At 38.2% G+C, this 20,913-nt stretch overlaps 1 long non-coding RNA gene across 2 annotated transcripts; it reads right to left on the reverse strand.

Annotated features, from left to right (window-relative positions):
* Positions 1–6,954: 6,954 nt before the first annotated feature.
* LOC118154044 (uncharacterized) lies at positions 6,955–20,461 on the reverse strand. Of its 2 annotated transcripts, none has more exons than XR_004743968.2 (3): positions 20,318–20,461; positions 13,427–13,483; positions 6,955–7,854 (listed from the first exon to the last, which is right to left on the reverse strand). It is a non-coding gene; the product is annotated as an uncharacterized LOC118154044 (long non-coding RNA). The 2 variants fall into 2 exon arrangements; XR_004743969.2 differs by lacking the exon at positions 20,318–20,461 and adding an exon at positions 16,825–17,221.
* Between the last annotated feature and the right edge of the window lie 452 nt (positions 20,462–20,913).

A 20,913-nucleotide genomic window follows, 5' to 3' on the forward strand; every position in this document is an offset into this window, starting at 1 on the left:
CCCCTTTTTGATTTTTCTGAAATGAAGATGCGTCTTATGTTTCAAAATTTGCCTATCATTCCCGCCTGCCCAAAAGTAGTCAGTGGTGTACTTTTTCAATTAATTTTATGTTAGAACCAAGAAAATATGTTAACAGAAAAAATTCCCTTAAAGAAAGATTCAAGTTACGCAGATTGAAAGGCTCACTTAGGTTCTAAGGCGTGTTAATGAAAAATACCCAAAACTAAGGACTTCTTGGCAAAAACTTTTAACTCTTGGAGAAAAAAATATTCTACAAGTTGCCAGACCTAAATATCAGATTACACAAAAAAGAATAAATGCTGAGCTGCCTTTTGACTGCTCTCCAACACCAAGGGTTGAAAGTTCACAGAGGTTAAAACTTGTGGCCCAGGAATTTTTCGCTCAGCCAAGTGGTTCATGTTTAATAGTTATAAAAAGACATTGCCATAACATGCAAGGTGTATCAGTCAGGGTTCTCCAGAGAAACAGAATCAATAGAAATATATAAACAGGAACAATAGACTTATATATATGTCTATTACATAACTATATATATATTCTATTAGAAACAATAGAATATATATATACACTATTATATATAATAGAAACTATGATATATATATTTTATATATAATACAAATTTCTCTATATCTCTCAGAATAGATCTATTATATATAATAGAAACTAGTATATAGTAGATGTAATATATATTTTATATATAATAGAAATCTCTATATTTACATATTTATGTTACAAAATGTATTTCTATATATAATAGAAATATCTCTCTAATCTCTCTATTATAATATATAAAAGTTTCTATGTGGCCAAATATATATGCCTAATATGTGTACATATATGTGTGTGTGTATGTGTATATATATATATATAGAGAGAGAGAGAGAGAGAGATTTATTTTAAGGAATTAACAATTTAGAATGAAAAACAGACAAGTTAACAACATAAAGTTGAATGAAATTAGAGCTACGTGAAAGAACACGTAGCCTCCTAAATTCCTCCTAAATTGTTTGTTTTGAGGAATTGGCTCACGTGATCATGAGGCTGGCAAGTCTGAAATCCGCCTGCAAACTAGAAACTCCAACTGGATTCCTGTTGCCAAAGGAGGCAGACTTCTTTTTTCTCAGGGAAACCTCACTTTTTGCTCTTCATGGCTTCAACTGATTGGATGAGGCCCACCCACATCATGGAAGGCAATCTGCTTTACTTAACATCAATCAATTGTAAACACATCTACAAAATGCCTTCACAGCTAGACTAGTGTTTGATGAAACAACGGGGCACCATAGCCTAGCCAAATTGACACATAAATGTGGCCATCACATAAGGATTCCCAAAATATGCTGGCATTTTAAAAAACAAATTTCTTGACTGAGCATAGTGGCTCATGCCTGTAATCCCAGCACTTTGGGAGGCCGAGGCAGGCAGATTACCTGAGGTCAGGAGTTTGAGACCAGCTTGGCTAACATAGTGAAACCTAATCTCTACTAAAAATACAAAAAAAAAAAAAAAAATAGCCAGGCGTGATGGCCCATACCTGTAATCCCAGCTACTTGGGAGGCTGAGGCCGGAGAACTGCTTGAACCTGGGAGGCGGAGGTTGCAGTGAGCTGAGATCATGTCATTGCACTCCAGCCTGGGTGACAAGAGTGAAATTCTGTCACAAACAAACAAAAACTTCTTGAAGACATTTCCTGAATACAAAATATAAAACTAGGAAAACTATGGTTTAAAAAAATGACTAGTGGTGATGCAGAAACCAATTAAAGTAAAAATATGGAGACTGTACATGTGTTTTTAAAATTAAGTGAAAAAGCCAAAAATATTTTTGAAATGTTAGTGCTCTAATGTTAAAAATAGTATAGTAACTATAATTTATATATAGAACCCCAGATTATATTAACAAAGAAAATAGAGGAAAAAGAAAATGAAGGTTTTATCTAAAGATGTCAGAATAAAAAGGACTAATTTATATGCTTGACTCTGAGAGTTGTTGGGAAAACCCAATTTAAATAACGATTTCCAAATAGTAAATTAACAACTAGTAGAATTTTAAAAATTATAGATTATCTTCCAAGACAGAAGAAAGTAGAATCTTGCTCTAGTAGCTTGTAGATACGCAGCCAGGTAACTATCATTTGAGTCCTTTGTCCTTGCATCAGTAATTGACATCTGGTAATAGGTAGCACTTGGTTCTCAGCCCCTGGCTGTGCATTGGAATCACCCACGGTGCCTGTGAACATCCTGATTCCCAGGTGATGTCCCAGACCAGTTGCATCAGAATCTCTTGGGATGTGGCCCAGTCACCAGTTGTTTCTAGAGCTCCTCTGATAATTCCAAATTTGTGCAGCCAAGGCCTGAGGCTTTTGCCTTTCCTCATGTGTGTTTGGGAAGGGCTCGCTACTTCAAGCATAAAATGTACATAGTTACCTGCCCCTCCACCTTTTGTCTGAGTCACCTTTCCAGTGATCCTTGGTTATCTTGGTTACAATCTACAGCTCCCTGCTCACAGCATGGCCCAAGGACCCAGCAGCCTCAGAATCTCTTGCCAGCTTCTTGGGAATGCACCTGTTCCATGGTTATCTTCCTCAGTGACCTCCTCCTAATCTTCCCTCTCCAAACTTCTAATAGAATGCTCTTTGCAGAACACAGACCCAATCATGACCTAACTTTCTCAATGAATAATCAGAAACTCCATGTGAAACCGCTTTTGCAAACATTATAACTGATGAAATTATGACAGTGAAAGAGATCAGACCTAACGGACTCCATCTTGCTTCTAACCTCTAAGCTGTCCTTGTTCATTCCTGGGCATAGGCCAAACTAACTTTGGGAAGGAATTTAGTTTGTGGTTTGACTGAAACAGAGCTGATAATAACCCTTGACTAAAAAGACCCCCTTCTTGCCTGGGGACCAATCTGCCTTTGTAGGAATAACAAAATAGCTACAAGATTAGAAATTACAGTTTAGGGGTCATGAAGCCTCTGGCTGCAAGAGTCTGAATCTCCCCAAATTGCTCCTGGGGATAACATTACTATTGTAAAACATAGGATCAGTGCTTGAGATATTTTGCAGACCCTGCACTTGATGGATAGCTGACACCACCAAGACCAGTAATCTGGTTCAGCCAGTTCTGCGATCCCACCCAGGAACAGAAGAAAGCAAGAAAACCTCACACTGACCCCCTATGATTCCATCTCCACCTAACCAATCAGCACTCCCCACTTCCCAACCCCCTACATGTCAAATTTATCTTTAAAAACTCTGATTCTCAAATGCTCAGGGAGACTGATTTGAGTAATAATAAAACTCTAGTCTCCCACACAGCTGGCTCTGTGTGAATTACTCTTTCTCCATTGCAATTCCCCTGTCTTGATAAATCAGCTCTGTCTAGGCAGCGGACAAGGTGAACCCATCGGGACATTACACATGTGTCCTCTATTATAAAAATCTAAGGTCCCGAAAATTAAATTCAGGGTTATCTAAGGATTTAGCCTCTTTATCTTGTCCCAAATTTCCTTCTCAGCTGTATTTCCCAGTCTCCTAACTCCAGCTACATCAGGCCATTAGCCATTCACCCAATGGGATAGGCCTTTTTACGCTTCAGTTCTTGGGCTGTTTTCCTTGGCTGGGAATGCCTCTTCCCTCATTTTTCACTAACTCAGTCTTTTCTTGGAGTTCAACACAAATGCCACTTCTGTGGGGAAGCCTTCCCCAATATCCCAGTCAAAAGCGATTTCACGTGCAAATCAAAACCACAATGTGATACCATCTCACACCAGTCAGAATGGCTATTATTAAAAGTCAAAAAATAACAGATGCTGGAGATGTTGTGGAGAAAAGGAATTGCTTATACTCTGTTGCTGGGAGTGTAAATTAGTTCGGCCATTGTGTAAGACAGTATGATGGTAATTCCTCAAAGTCCTAAAGCAGCAGTCCTATTACAATCCCATTACTGGGCATATACCCCCAAGAATAGAAATCGTTCTGTTATAAAGACACATGCATGGGTGTGTTCATTGTAGCACTATTTAAAATAACAAAGGCCCAAATGCCCAATGGTAGACTGGATAAAGAAAATATGGTACATACCAGCCATGGATACTGTGCAGCCATAAAAAAGAATAAGATCACGTTCTTTGCAGGACACGGATAGAACTGGAGGCCATTATCCTTAGCAAACTAACAGAGGAAGAAAACCAAATCCTGCATGTTCTCACTTGTAAGTGGAAGCTAAATGATGAGAACACATGGACACATAGAGGGGAACAACATACACTAGGGCCTATCAGAAGGTGGAGGGTGGGAGGAGGGAGAGGATCAGGAAAAATAATGAGTACCGGGCTTAACACCTGCCAATGCAATAATCTATGCAACAGATTCTCACAACACAAACGTAACCTATGTAACAAACCTGCACATGTACACTGGAACTTAAAAGTTAAAAAAAAAAAACAATTAAAAAGGGATTTCACCTTGTTTTTTCATGTAGCCCTGGTTTCATTCAATTTTATGTGGTTGACTTGTCTGTTTTTCCTGCTCAGTTGTTAATTCTTTGAGGAGAGGAACTATGCCCTTTCGTTCCCCAATCGGCTAGTGAATACTTGTAGTCTAAATGCCATGGGTCATACTCCCAATGTCTGTAGGTGAATTCTTTTAGTGGGATCAACTCTCCCCACATTCCATGGGTACTGCAGGGGACAGGCCCAGCCCACACTATTTCAGCATAAGTGAGTATGTATTGCAAAGTCTCTCTAACCTTGACCTATTAAGCAACTCCTTGACATTTAGGGAATTTCTGTGCTCTCCCATCATCTTCATCTTTCATTTTGCACTGGTGGAGTGCCTGCCCTCTCCTAACACTTTCTTCATTTCACCTTCATTGACACTTCATTTTGGGGGCACTGGTTTGTTCCAGTTGAACTCAAAGAATGAACCAACTTTACTAAAAGACTCACCTTCTTTTAAATCTAGGGACAATATTGGAAGCTCAAATGAAATGTCTAAACAATTTCATCTAGGAGCATGTGCTTGGGGCGGGGGGTGGAATTTCAGCATCAACTGAAGAAAACATCCAAGCCTTTTGGCAGCTTCTAAAGAGAATAAGCCCAGGTTCCTGACAGGCCAGCACATAACCCAAGCAGTCCAATTGTGACTGCCAAGTGTCAAGTGGCTGTACTAAACACATTGAAAAATAATAAACAGAGGTGACACTGGAGATGGCAGAGCCCTAGATGAAAGCAATCTATGAGGACAATATACTTTCCCAAATGTTTTTGCCTTTCTGCATAATCCAATCCAAATATTCTACTCCTGTCATGTTCTTGCCCCCCTGAAGGTATGTTGTTTACTGTTGTGGTTTAGTAATGTATTTTATTTGTCTAGAGACCCCAGGCCAATTTCCCAAGCACTAGAAGCCAGATTCTACGTTTACCTTCTTGATTAAGTCCCTCCTCTGTGCTCTACTGTGGGAATAAACCAAGAGGGAATGAGAGATGAGATACCAGAATAAAAAATACAACCCAGAAGAAAGGCAAAGGAAATTTGAATATAATAATAAATAGAAATCTTAGGGTTACAGCTGGTCATCAGGCCTAATATGCCACCAACTCAGAGGAGAGTAGAATGGAGGTTGCCGGAAAGCATGTCTGCAAGAAACAAGCAGAAACTACAGATTATGTGATGTGATTGGCCTTGCAGAAAATCACACTGAGAGGAAGCTGTGGGGAGAGTTAGCAAGAGTAAAAAGAGTCTAAACAAATCAAAAGCAAGGCAATTATTAACTTTAGGAAAAACAAAAAGTAAGAAAAGAAACATTATCGTAGTTTGTTACAATACAGCTGGGAATTATATTTGTATAAGTACAACACAGTAAACACAGAATAAAATTTAACCCAAATAGTGATATGATATTAAGAGAATGAAGGATGGGAAGCAGAAGGAATAGCATTGAAATTATTGCAATGTAATTTTCATTCGGATTTCTTGTATTACAAGTAAAGTGATTCCAAAGTAAACCTGAAAAACTAGTTCAGGCCATGATGGGAAGAGGAGATTGGACATGCCTCATTACATTCACCTCCCTTTGGAATTCAGGCACAACTGACCAGCCTTAACATTAAAAATAGAGATCCTAAGACTGATAAAAACAGACTCTCTGTGGCAATGAGATACAAAATGCCAACTAGCATAACATCACATGACAGGTAGCAGCCCTTAAAAGAAATTGAAGTATTTTACCCCAAAATATATTTCTTTGATATATTTTGAAATAGCCCTGTAAAGCTATCTCTTATGGGGAAAGTCTACATTTTGTAGAGAATCCCCTTCCCTTTCCAGGTATTTTCCTGATTTAGGAGAGATTTAAGAGTCTGGCACTTTTTAAGGTCTCATAAGAGACATGGACCATCTATTCTTTCTGATACCCGCTACTTGGAGGCTTATCTATATAACAAAAATCCTTGGCTTCCACAACCCCTGTTAGTTAACCCCAAGCATTTCTTCCTACTGATTTCAACTCTTCAGACAAAATTTGACTCTCTCAACCAGTTGCCAATCAGGAAATCTTTGAATTCACCTATGACCTAGGAGCCCCCCAAAGCTTTGATATGTTCCATCTTTCCAGGCTTAACCAATGTGAATCTTACATGTATTGATTTATAGTTTTGCCTGTAACTTCTGTCTCTCTAAAATGCATAAAATCAGGTTGTAACCAAACTGCCACAGCCAAATGTTTTCAGGATGTCCTGAGATGAGGTCACAGATTGTGGCCCTCACATTTGGCTTGGAATAAACCTCTTTAAATATTTTACAGCATTTGATTCTTTTTGTAGACATTGAGCATCTTTCCATGTTTTAATGAGCCACCTTTTATTTCTTAATCTGTGAATTGTCTTCATTCTTTTTTTTTTTTTTTTTTTTTTTTTGAGACGGAGTTTCACTCTTGTTAGCCAGGCTGGAGTGCAATGGCACGATCTCAGCTCACCATAACCTCCGCCTCCTGGGTTCAGGCAATTCTCCTGCCTCAGCCTCCTGAGTAGCTGGGATTACAGGCACGCGCCACCATGCCCAGCTAATTTTTTGTATTTTTAGTAGAGACGGGGTTTCACCGTGTTGATCAGGTTGGTCTTGATCTCTTGACCTCGTGATCCACCCGCCTCGGCCTCCCAAAGTGCTGGGATTACAGACTTGAGCCACCGTGCCCAGTCCTGTCTTTATTCTTTTAATCAAATTTTTATTGACTGTTTGCATTATTCTTCCTTTCTTAATTTCCAATAGTTTTTTTCCATATTAAGATGAAGCATGTATCTATGAGTTGCAATTTGAGGAGCATTTTTTTCATTTGTCTTTTGACTTTTTATGTGGTATTTTGGTCACGTAACAGCTTTATATTATTAATTTAACACAATTTATCAAAGCTTCATAACTTTGAACTTTTGCATATTTTAGACAGTCCTACTCTCATGTAAAATGACTCATCTTTTTGTCTTATTTTATTTTTTATGTTTATATTATTTTGGGGCATGTAGTAGAGATATGGATCCAGCTTTATCTTTCATCATATGGTTCCTCCATTGTTCCAATACATTTTTGGGAAAAAAAAATTTGTATGTTTGAGATACCACCTTTATCATAAATTAAATTCCCATGTGTATCTGGATGTATTTCAAGGCTTATATTTCTACTCCACTAATCCATCTTTCCATCCATGAACTAGTAGCATATCACTTTAGTGACTGAAGCTTGACCATACTTTTAACTCCTGGTAGATTTTCAGAATTTTCTTGGCTCCTTTTTCTTATTTTTCCAAATCAACTTTAGAATAGTTTGTCTAGTTCTAGGAAAAAATTATCCAGTAAGCTGTTAGTATTTTTATGGGAATCATATTCATTTAATATTAAATTAATTAAATATCAAATGAACACTAAATTAAATACATAATTTAATTAACATGATTAATATAAATTTAATGATTCCAATCAGTTAATGAGGGGAAATGACTCATTAGATGTTAAATATTCCTATGCAAAGACGTAGTATGTCATTCCAAAGAGCTGACAATTATCAGAAAGACAGAAGGCTTTGAAATTCTGTGTACCTAAGTACCAAATGACACAGTTTGATAAAGCAAAAGTTCAGGAGCTACAAAGTGAGAGAAACAGGAGCACACTAACAATGGGAGATTTTAATTTAACATTCTTCATCCAAGACAGATCAAGTGGACAAAAATTAACTAAGGAAAATAACCAGCAAGGTAGGTATAGATGGAACTCTGTATCCTAATCACAGTAAGTGCATCTTCTTGACAAAAGCACATAGTCATTGATGATAAATGACCCCATGTTAGCCACCAGAAAGGCTCAATAAATTCAAAGAAGCAGATATAATATAGACAACAATCTCCAATCACATTATCACATTGCAGTGAAACTAGAAATTAATAACATCAGAAAAAACTGGGAATTAAAATAAAACCCTTATTTTTGCCATTCAAATTGCAGTCTGTAAACAGCAGCATCTGCATCTCTTGTCTGCTTGTTAGTAATGCAGAATCTTGAGTGCCTTAGATCTTAGTTGGCATCTGCATTTTATAAGATACCCAGGTAATTTGCAAGTACATTTATGTTTACTCATTCTTTCCAGAAACAATGATAATTAAAATACACATCAGAACTGTGAGACATAAACAGAGCAAAGCTCAGAAAAGTTTTAGTATTAAATACTTATATCAACAAATTAAAACTAAGTAAATCAATGCATTAAGTATCTAACTTCAAAAAATAGGGAGAAAACTCAAACTATAAGAAGAAGAAGGGGCCAGGCGTGGTGGCTCAAGCCTGTAATCCCAGCACTTTGGGAGGCCGAGGCGGGTGGATCACGAGGTCAAGAGATCGAGACCATCCTGGTCAACATGGTGAAACCCCATCTCTACTAAAAATACAAAAAATTAGCTGGGCATGGTGGCACGTGCCTATAATCCCAGCTACTCAGGAGGGTGAGGCAGGAGAATTGCCTGAACCCAGGAGGCGGAGGTTGCGGTGAGCCGAGATGGTGCCGTTGCACTCCAGCCTGGGTAACAAGAGTGAAACTCCATCTCAAAGAAAAAAAAAAAAAGAAGAAGAAGGAAGAATTTTATAGTGATAGAAGCAAAAATTAATACATTAGAAAAATTATAGAATTAACAAGTTAGGATCTATTCTCTTAAAAATGAATAAAATAGATTGATAAACAGTAAATTTAATCAAGCAGAAGGGAAAAAGCACAGACAGAATAAGAAAAGGTGAAAGAAAATAACCTCAACGACATAATAATTTTTAAAAAAAGACTATTTGTATCATTCTACACAAGTAGGTTTTCAATATGCAAATGTGAATGAAATTCTAAAATCTGAATATAGTAAATAATTTTCTTAGAAGATATAATCGACTAAAACTAATCCCAGAGGAAACACAGTGATCATATGAACCAAAACTATATGGACCAATTTTTGTTAGAGAAATAAAGTAATTAAAGAATAAGTCTCTGTCAACTCTTAGAACATACTTGTCAGCCCAGATAATAACACATAAGAATTATTACTAAGCTTCCATAGGATAGGTTATTATAATGCTATTTGAACTTTTCCAGAACATATAAAAAGTTTCAAATTTTTTTATATAATATGGATAACACTGACATCAAAATGTAACAAAAACTGTACAAAATCCCTACATATTAATCTAACTTGCAAATATACACGTCTAAGTTGTAAATATAGCAACAGCAATTAGATTCAAACAGCTCATTAAAAGACTAATTGCAGGACCATGAAGTTTCCATTTCAGAAATGCCAGGATGGTTTATTATTCAGAAAGTATTAATACAAGTCAGTGTATCATATGGTTTGGCTTTGTGTCAACACCCAAATCTCATCTTAAATTGTAATCCTCAGAGGTTGAAGGAGGGGCCTGGTCTGAGGTGATTGAATCATGGCAATGGTTCCCCTCATGCTGTTCTCTTGATAGTCAGGAAGTTCTCATGAGAGCTGATGTTTTAAATGTGTTTGGTAGTTCCCCCCTGGCCCTTGTCTCTCTTGCTGCCGTGTAAGATGTGTCTTGCTTCTCCTTCTGCTGTGATTGTAAGTTTCCTAAGGACTCCCCAGCCATGCAGAACTGTGAGTGAATTAAGCCTTTTTCGTTTATAAATTACCCAGTCTTGGGATTTTTTTAATGGCAGTGTAAAAATAGACTACTGTAACATACCAATAGATTTTAGGAGAAAAATTTTTAAATATTGGTGCTGAAAAGGCATTTGACCCATTCTTATAAAACTTTTTAAAAAGCAATTAGTAAACAGTAAGATTAGGAACACGATAAAAATGCTTACTATTGCCTTTTTCATTTAACATTGTGCTGGAAGTATTAGTACTCCTATTGGACAAAAGCATTATACTTCAGGTATAAACACTGGGAAAAAAAGAAGGTTAAATTCTCCCTGTTTGTGGAAAATATGACCTGGAAAATCTAAAAGAATAAACTGAATATCTTTGTAGACATAAAGAGACTACAGCAAATAAACGGGCTATAAAAATTAATATGTAGCAACCCATAGCTTTTATATATAATGAGTTAGAAAATGTAGTTGCAGAGATGTTGTTTATATTAGCAACAGAAAATATAAATATCTAAATATAAATTTAATAAGAAGCATGTAAACTTATATGAGGAAAAGTTTAAAACACTCCTGAAACACCCCAAGAGTAGACACGGAGTCTTCATTTTAACAATCTGTGTATTGGTTTGAATAATTGAATATCCAGTGTCTATAATTATCTAACTATGGTTAAGGCACTCCAATGCCAGTGATTTTAGGGATGGATGGGTGACCTATTCTGGTCATTGAGATGTGAGACAATATCTGTTGGTATCTGCTGGTATGGGGCAAAAGTTTCTCACCCTTAAATGGAGCCCCAAGGAAGATGCAGCCTCTTCCTTCCTGCAGATCTTATCATGTCTGGATAGGATGCCTGAAACTGCTGCAGTTACTTTGCAACCATGCCTATGGCCAGGCTATGTGCAAAGACAACACAGTCAGGATGCTAAGTGGAGACCTGGTAGGAACTGGGCCTCTTGGTGACATCCTTGAGGCATTGATTACGTGCTGCTTGGAGCCACCCACCTGTGGACTTTCTAATAACATAAGGTAATACATTTTCTTAATGTTTCAATTAATTTCAAGCATATTTTTCTGTTTCTTGCTGCCAAAGCATTCTAGCTGGTCTGTTCTATCCTCACAAACAGTATTAATTGCCATTGCTTTGTAATGTTTCAGTATGCAGTCACCTTCTCTGGGGTGAGGAAATAATTCTTTAATTTTCTTAATTTCTTCCTTAAGTGATTTAAGCAGGTGATTTCAATTGAGTCAATTCTAGTCATCTAAATTTCTTAATAGCATTTTCATTTTAAATTATTTTCAAAATATAAGCACTTTATTATAATTTTTTAAAACTTCTATGTAAGTTCTAGCCATTTTTTTCTTTTTTTTCATTTTGATTAAGGCATTTTAAAATTAGATTTTCCAGCAGCTGGACCATTTTATTGATTCTTTTCAAAGATACTCTTTGAGATTCATTATCTATTCATGCCACTGTTCATTTTTCTGCTGCTGATTTTATTTTTTGTTTTTTATTTTAATATATTTCTATCTGCTTTCTTTGTTCCTTTTTCCTTCACTTTTTAGTTGAAATTATTTTCTCTTGCTTTCACTTTTTAAATGTAATATGTATTTAGCACTACAAGTTATTGAGAACAACTTTATGCATATTCCATAATCTTAAATATGAATTATTCTTATTCTCATTATTTTTCAATTAGCTGTTTTCAAATCACTTTATTTCCTCATTAATCAAAAATTTATTCAAAATAGTATACAGAAATTTGTTTAACCTTTTGTTGTTGTTCCCAGTTATGTTACACTCTCCTCTGAGAACATAGATTACATATATTCATCTTTCTGACTTATGATTTTTGTTATTAATTTTCTCACAGCTGACTACATTTTTCAATATTTTTTAATATCCTGTGGTTAATTAGCAAGAAGGTACATTCTGTAATCATAATGTAATGTGCTTTATAAGATAAATAAAACTTTTATAAGACAAAGTTTGAAAAAGTTATTAATTATACTTTACTAATCATATTGTTTCAATCATTCATGTCATCATTTTTATGTATTTTCGGATGACAAATATGAAAGTTGCTGGATGTTCCAGGAGGAGAGAAGAGATTATTCCATTTGAGTTCTTCAAACATATTTTGTTTGCTTGCTTATTTTACGTCAAGGATCCAAACAGTAGGATTTTTTTTTTAATCCTAGAAGTTATTTTATGAGGATTAGTGTGCATTGGACAAACAACATGAAGAACCAGGAGCAGACACTGACCCTGTCCACAGCACTTGGGCCTAACTACTTCAGAGAGCCCCTACCCACTCCTGACTGCCAGTATCTCTATTCCGTGTGAGGATTCTCTCTAAATTCCTTGAAGGCCACTCTACCCACACTCATCATAGGCCAGCTGCAAGGGCTGGTATCAACTCATCTGGGAGAAGCCCTCAACCATGATCTACCCAGAACTGCTGTACAGCTATCCTAGATCTTCTGCCTCTTGGGTGAGATAACTCTAAGGCATGTGCTCTACACTTGCTATCGGAGGTCTCCACTGGAGATGAAGCTCCGGTTGCCCTTTGTAGTAGCTGTCCTGAGAATGCACCCTTTACTGGCTCTCTTTCCATCCCTGTCTCACTGCCTCACTTCAATGCTGGTGTTCTCTGCACCTTCCAAATTCACAACTTGCGCTTGAAACCTTGTCTCAAGGTCTTCTTCTGGGAAAAACCGAATTAAGACAAATAACAGTTTTTATTATTTGTTTCAGCCTCATCAATCTTTGTAAACAAACATTGCTAGGGGAGGAAGGTGAAAAATGTGCAAGTTAAGATGTCATGTTTATCTGCCTCCAAGAGTATTTGAAAATGTCATACAAGTCATTTATCACACTGTGCTTGAAGAGGCCATAGAATTTCCCAACCTTAGAATTTCTCAGCACCAGTTCCTCAAAAGCCCTAAGTCTCTGGTCAATGGCTGCACTGAGACCAGTGAGCAATCTTCCAGGCATTAATTACCATGAATAATATTAAATTACAATTCCTCCCGCAGGTATAACTTCCTCCCAGACTAACTGGTGGAGAAGATAAATAGTCTTTCTCAGGCCAACTAGGAGGGAGTCCCAGCCATGGTCACAAAGATATGTTTCTTACAATTCTGATTATGGCTGTTTTCAGAGAGGCAGAGGCTAGATTTAAAGTAATAACAATAATACCATCCAGAAATGATTGCAGTGTAGAAGATCCTAGATGTTCCTCAGGAAGCCTTACCTGAGACTCTCATCTGGACTTGGTGTTCTTCTGTGATCCCATATTATGGTCCTTAACCTATTAAATTTTAATGAATATTTTATTTATTGAACCCCCAAGTATATGTAAAAGCAGTGATTTTATCTTTCATTGTTATATCCTTGGCATAGAGCTTAGCTTGGTACTTAAAGGCCTAAACAAACAAACAAATAGAGAACTGTAACAGGTAAACCAATGAGAAGAGACCCTCTAGACAAAAACTGGAAAATATTTGAATTACAGTTTAAAAAATACTGCTTTAAGTCTCATGATTTAAAATAATATTCTCAGTAAGGGTTAACGTTTGTGAATGCTATGTTTTATATTCGGAGAAGTTGTCATTGATGCGGGAATGCAAGAGAAGGCCAATTTTAGACATTTAGAGGCTTGAGAACTCCTTGAAAAAATTACTTTAAATTATGCAATAAATAACAGAAAGATGAAGCAAAACGTAAGCCCCCATAAAAGGATGTGTTGTCCTAACAGGTGAATAATAACAATAAAGAAAGGGCTGGGCGCAGTGGCTCACGCCTGTAATCCCAGCACTTTGGGAGGCCGAGGCGGGTGGATCACGAGGTCAAGAGATCGAGACCATCCTGGTCAACATGGTGAAACCCCGTCTCTACTAAAAATACAAAAAATTAGCTGGGCATGGTGGTGCGTGCCTGTAATCCCAGCTACTCGGGAGGCTGAGGCAGGAGAATTGCCTGAACCCAGGAGGCGGAGGTTGCAGTGAGCCGAGATGGCGCCATTACACTCCAGCCTGGGTAACAAGAGTGAAACTCCGTCTCAAAAAAAAAAAAAAAAAAAAGCAAAAGCAAAAGAAAAAGAAACAGAGGAGTGTAAATAATTTTAAAGGCCTACTTTATAAAATAAAATACAGAGGGAATAAATAAAGTGTTCTAAAGACCTTGAATTATATAAACAGTGGTAAAATATTAATGTATATTTATTCTAAATCAAGAATAAATGCTGTAATTTTGAGAGTAACATTTAAAAATAGTAAGAAATCATATAACTAACAAGCCAATAGAGGGAGAAAACAGATTAATAAAAATACTTGATTGGTCAAAAAAAAGGCAAGAAAGGGATAAAAAGAAACATATAGAGGTGAGCTAATAATAGAAAATAAATTGTAGAATAACAGATTTAAACTCAAATATACCCTTAAATATGAATATGTAGGCTTATTCCATTTAAAAGACAAAGATTGTGAAATTAGACTTAAAAACTATTGCTTATAAGAAACACACTTTAAGTATAAAGGTACAGAAAGATTAAAAGTAAGAGAATTATAAAATATAATTCAACATGTATACTTTAAATAAAAGGCCAAGGAGGTGGGTATATGGTTATTGCATAAAGTAGATAAGAGATAAAGAGAAATATTTTATAGTGATTAAGGAGTCAATCCAACAGGACCATAAAACAAATTCTAAATTTCTACATACCCAGTGATATAGCTCAAAATATCTAAAGCAAATATTGACAGAACTGAAAGGCAAAATGTGCAAATCCATAGGTAGAGTGAGGGGTTTTTAGCACAGCACTGCATTCAGCTGCTGCAGAATGCACATTCTTTTTAAGTACACATAGAACATTTGTTAAAATTGATTATACACTGCTGGGATGTAAAGCAATTTTCAACAAAATTCAAAACATCTTTAAAAGTATGCTCTCTAAGCACAGGAGAACAAAGCTGGAAAACAAGAATATTTGGCTAGTTGCTGGCATTTGGAGTAAACGATGGAGAAAGGTGGTGGGAGCAACTGGCTGGAGTGAATCGTAGAAGAGTCCCATCAGAGAAAAGAGCAGCTTTTGACAGGTATCCGAGGACAGTGCCCTGTACACTGAAATGCAGAGCTCCTGGAAGTAAGGAATGGAGCAGAGGATGGGTCTGCGGGTCCCAAGGGCAAACTTAATCAGTGTATAAGTTTGTGGAGAGCCCATCTCTATGGAGAAATGCCGGATATGCCTCCCCATTGCTGAAATTGCTTATCAGATAAATTTTCCTTCCACCATACAGCAAATCTTTCTTCTATTCAGTGTCTAATTACCTAACGGAAAGCATCCCATTATTACATTCCTCCACTCTCTAAGGCGGTCTCTATTGAATATTTCTGAAGGTCACCTGTATGCAGCCTAATGGGCCACTTGATTTTAGGCTACTGAAAAAGTATTAAATGCATCTTCCAAATGTGGTAACGGTTCATAAGTAGCTGAGGTACCAAGCGAAGCTAGGTTGGAGTGCAATTTGTCCCATCAGGGCAGCTGCATGTTAGGAAGTGAGGACTCCAGAAAATGCCATGGCAGGTTTCAACATGTTTTCATTTTTTAACTGTCAAATTCCGGCTTCTCCTTGATTTGTCAGGTTTAAAAGGGAACACCAGAAATGGAAAGCTATCAGCCCTATATTCAGGCTCCCTCTGCCCTTACTACAGAATTTCCTGAAATTCTTTTCACAGACTGCCATGCTCTGTACAAAATAGAGAGTTAAGAAATATTTCCTGAGTTGACTTAAATTAAAGAATGCTGAATACACTTGCTCATTTCATCAATGCGTTAGTAGCATAATACATCCAAAGAGACATCAGTTTAGCCACTGTAGCTAAACTGTATCCTGGTTGACAGAGTATTGCTTGTTATTTGAGTTCATGAGAAATTTCAAACTAGGTCTTCCAGTGTGATAAAGAAATAAGCCGACTCATACCTGCATAGACAGATTTCCTCCCATCCCAAAGGCTCCTGAAAGATCACCCCCCAAAAAGAAATCTTGGGAATTTTCCTACTTAAATCAGAAAGGCTTTGGATAGTCAGACCACAATTAATGACTCCATTGGTCTGCCCAGAGGTAATGGGGCTTGTTAATCAGGACACGGAGATCCTGGAGGGTGGTCCTATTACCACTTGGCTGCTAGAAATATTGGAAATGGCAATAACCAGGCTATTTTAGCCTGGCTTCATTCTGATGTGATTCCTATCACATTTCCTGGCAAATTCCAGGAAAAAGGATGTGTCCCCCTGGCACAGAGCCACCCTGTTCCTCCTCAGGCTCCAGGCCCAGGATCCCATAGCCAGGGTTCTGGCCTCTGCTACTCCCTTCTTGCGCAGGGCTGGTGCCTTCTCAGGTGAGCCCTTTTCTTTCAGTATCGCTCCCCAGGCCACACCTAAATATGGAGATCTTCTTCAAATAAGAAACACTTCTGGGGGTAACCAGGTCTCCATATTCTTCACCCCACCACTGACTTCCCTGAACCATATGTGGCACCCTTCAGCACGTATGAAAACACTTGTTTGCCAACTGGGCTAACTCTGGTTGATCCACAAGGTTATTAGGTACTAATTATCCATAGAATGAATACACTGCCCCAACGACCTACCTCACTTTCATCTCCTACTTGACTTTATACCAGGGAGACTTGGCACCTGCGGAAGGTGACGAAACAGGCAAAGGTTGTTTGCCAATAATCGCAATGAGGAAGGGACTTTGTTACGTCCATCCATCCAGAGGCTCCATAGTGCTATGGACATTTCAGAGTTGGACTTGTCAACATTAGGAATTATTTCTCTTCCTCCTCCTGGGCCAGTTCTGGGCTATGCATACAGCTCTTAATCCACATTCCAGACCATCCAAAGCTTTGGCTGGTGTCCTAGGTTTGGTTCTGCTGTGCATAGAGTAGAAAAGAGGAGAGTATGCAGAGGTGCAAAGATCCTGCTCCTGAATGCTAAATAAAGGAAATGCAGCATTTTTTGCCTAATAAGATCAGTGCAATAATCCAAGTTTCCACTCCATGAAATATTAACCCTCCAGCAGAACAGATAAACAAAAGGAAAAGAAAAGAATATTAAGTGTTGGAAATAGGAGACGATTAGTAACTATAACGTGCAGGGGTAAAAGCTCACTCTATCTGCCTAATAAAATAGAATCATTTGTTTGAAATTCACATGTGAATTGATTTATCTTTGGCCAATCCAATGAAAAGCCCAGTTCCAGCGCTTTCCTCCAGAGTGACTTAAGTGGTCAAACCTTAATACATTCAGTCTGTAAGTGGCATAATTAAAACAAGATGCCAGTTAAGGGCCTTGGAGTGACTTAAAATAAAATCTGACTCCTCATCAAAAAAATGTACACAAGGTATAGTGTGGCAGGAAGCAAGAAGGGAAATTTCAGACCTTCGTTCTATTTCTGGCTGTGTCTCTAACTTACTCCAAACCGCATGCCAGCCACTTAACTCCTTAGGCTCTACTCTGTTGTCTTATCTCTGAAAATAATGGGGAGTACCTCTCCTGCCTGCCTCCAGCAGTAGTGCAAGGCTCAAAGGAAACACATCTGGAAATACATAGAAACAAAACAGCCCATTTAACAAACATCGGGTATGAAAGTTTTAATTACAAATGTTGGTTATTCATGGTAATGGGAATGGTGACATTTGTAAAAATGTTGCTGGGATATCACCGCAGGGAGTGCAGAAGAAAGCCAGGCCTGGTGTCTATTAAATGTCAGGATAGCATAAAATACAAATATTTTATGGATAGAACAAATAATTGAAGTAACATAGAAATGGGAACAGTCTAAAGTGCTAGAAAAGGTTGGTTTGGTCCTTATGAGTGTAGCTTTGTAACCGTGGCCATGCTGGTGAACCAAGGGGGAGACCAGGTCTGGGAGCTTTTGAGACTAAAGAGGGAGGGACAAAATGAGGAACGGGTGTGATAGGAAATCCTTAGCCAGCTCAGAGGATTAGATCTGGATCCCTTTACAGAGGGCATGGATCAAGCAACCGAGTGGCTCATTTTTATATGGGTCAAGCAGTGACAAAACCAAAGATTGAACTATTTCTGACCAAGTTCTGTACCAAACCAGTGCTCCTTAACTTTCTAAGATCACGGACCCTCTGGAGAATCTTATGAAAGCCAGAGAACCCCCATCTTGGGAGGCTGGGGCAGGAGAAATGTGGACATGCACAAGTCCATACAATTCTGCTCCTGGAAGACTGGATGTGGAATGTTGGTTTGGAAATCCGAGACTAGGCCTTCAGCTCCAAGAATGTAACATCCATTTTTATTTGTCGTTCTAGCATTGCTTAAGCAGGGTTCCTGGGCTGCTCATGGAGTTGACCGAGTTTTGATGACAGAAGTGATCTAAAGTGTCGCCTACTTTGGCTGACAGCTCTAATTGCATTCACCAAAGTAAGGCCAGCCTTATTGATCCTTCATAAAGAGGACAAGGATGTTTATGTGCTAGAAAGTTTATGGGCTACAAGGCTGTAGCACGCCCTTACCTAGCCCCAGGTTTGGCCCAAATGGAAACCTCACCTTTTCATGAGCATTCCTACATTAATGGAAGCATCTTCTAACTCAGACCTTATGGAGGTCCACATGGCCCTGCTGGGCTGCTCCACAATCCTGGTCTCAAAAGAAGGTCCAAGGGGAACCAAGTCCCTCAGGAGTTCCCTTGTCCTCACAGGCTCATTTCCACCTCCAGGCCTTTGCATGGGCTGTCCCTTCCACCCAAAATGCTGTCTCCCCTTCTCCATGTGAGAAAAAGTGGGAATGAATGGGTACAAACCCAAACATTAAGTGCACTGAGCATGTAATATAATAGCCCAAGGGGTAATTCAATACGAATATCACTAAATCAAAAAATCTTAAAATCTTAGGGTTGGTCTACTCCTCGGAGGTCTTTCACTCTAACCCTAATACTAATATTTGTGGTATAAATAGTGATAATAACATTAATACTAATATCAACAGTAATATTATTACTAACATAAGCAATCCATCTCCTTGGTACTGATCTGGCCCATCAGTTATTTTTCTTTTGCCAGGACAATTAATTCTTACACACACACACACACACACACACACACACACACACACTGCATATATTTAGACAAAGAAACATAGCATAAGACTAAAGTTGCATGACCTTAAAAAAATAAAGAATTGAAAATAGTCACCATTTCTGTGTACCCCTGGATGACCTTGAGAAAAAAAACCAGACAAGAATCTGATAATTTAGGCTCATGACTGCACGCATACACCCCTCATTTTGTTCTGAGAAGGTAGCTCAAACCTTTCAGTTTTTGTGCTAATATGGCCCAAGAAGAAGCGGGCAGGGGTCTTGATGAAAGCTTTGTTTTGTAATCAAAAGAATAAAATAAGATCCACCATTTACAAATGACTTTGCTTGTCACAAAAGTCTCTTTCTATCCTTCAAATCCAGAAACTTGATCAAATACTCAGTCAAATGCTCATCCACCTGCCATTTAAAGAGTCAGATTTTCTCCCCAGAAATTCTTCTCCACCACCACTAGATCTTGTTAACTCAGGTGTTTCCTAAGACAAGGGTTGCCTCCTTTCCTCATCCCAGAAAGCTGGCAAAAGACATCCCTCCATCTCTGCATCCCCTGGGTCCTTCCAGAGATCAAAGAGCATGGAGATGCAAAGCTTCCCATCATTCACCCTGAAAGCAACTCCCTACAGGATTGGATTCCACCACCAACCCTTCAGTAAGAGACATGGCCTAAGTTGGCATAGATGTGAGGCACGTGTCACAGCCATGTGGCAAAAGCAGCAGCTCATTTTTCTAACTCATTTTTTTTACTCTAGACAGAGTATCTGGAAGTGGCTCAGGCATCACATTACTGTGAAAACTCTCACGCTAAAGGCTAAGCTCTCAATGTCAATTCATGAAAGACAGCAAAAAAATTATTTGCTAGGTGCAAGGTGTGCATGGATGTGTATAAACATGTCTGGAGGTTATTTCTGATGATGGAGAGGTATGTTTTTCCATAAAGGAATAGTCTAAAATAAGGGGAAAAATGACTAATATAGCCTATGTGGAGACAGTTTCTTCGCTCAATTACATTTTACCTGATGTTTTGCTATGCTCCCTACAACGTGCTTCACCCATGCTAAGCATTTCAGGGTGCTGTCCCACAGCACTGTCCCATCTTCTCCTTCTCATAGACTTGTGAGGTCTGCTCCCCTTCACATGTTGGAGGCACCAGCAGAATCAGTATCTGTGAGAGCCTGCTGTCTGGTTTATAGACAGTACCTTCACACTGTGTCCTCACAAGGTGGAAGGGGTGGGGTGACTCTGTGGGGTTGCTTTTATTAGGGCACTAATCCCATTCATGAAGGCTCCACCCTCATGACCTAATCACTTACCAAAGGCTCCACCTCCTAATACTGTCATATTGGGGATGAGGTTTCATATGAATTTGTGAGGGATGGAGAACAGTCTGTAACAGTATTGTAATTCCCAGTTTGCCAATGAGGAAACTAGACCCAGAGAGGTTATAACTGTGATTGTAGCTTCGGCCATATCATACCCAATTATCTAGTCAGTTCAATTATAAAGGACTAAAAATTGTCATTTCAACCAGCAACATTGGCATTCTACACCAAAAAGTTCTCTCAATTCAGGCAGTAATCCAGTAAAACCCTCAACAACGATGCCAAAACAT

The sequence above is a fragment of the Callithrix jacchus genome, chromosome 5 (genome assembly GCF_049354715.1).
Source record: "Callithrix jacchus isolate 240 chromosome 5, calJac240_pri, whole genome shotgun sequence".
NCBI lineage: Eukaryota > Metazoa > Chordata > Mammalia > Primates > Cebidae > Callithrix > Callithrix jacchus.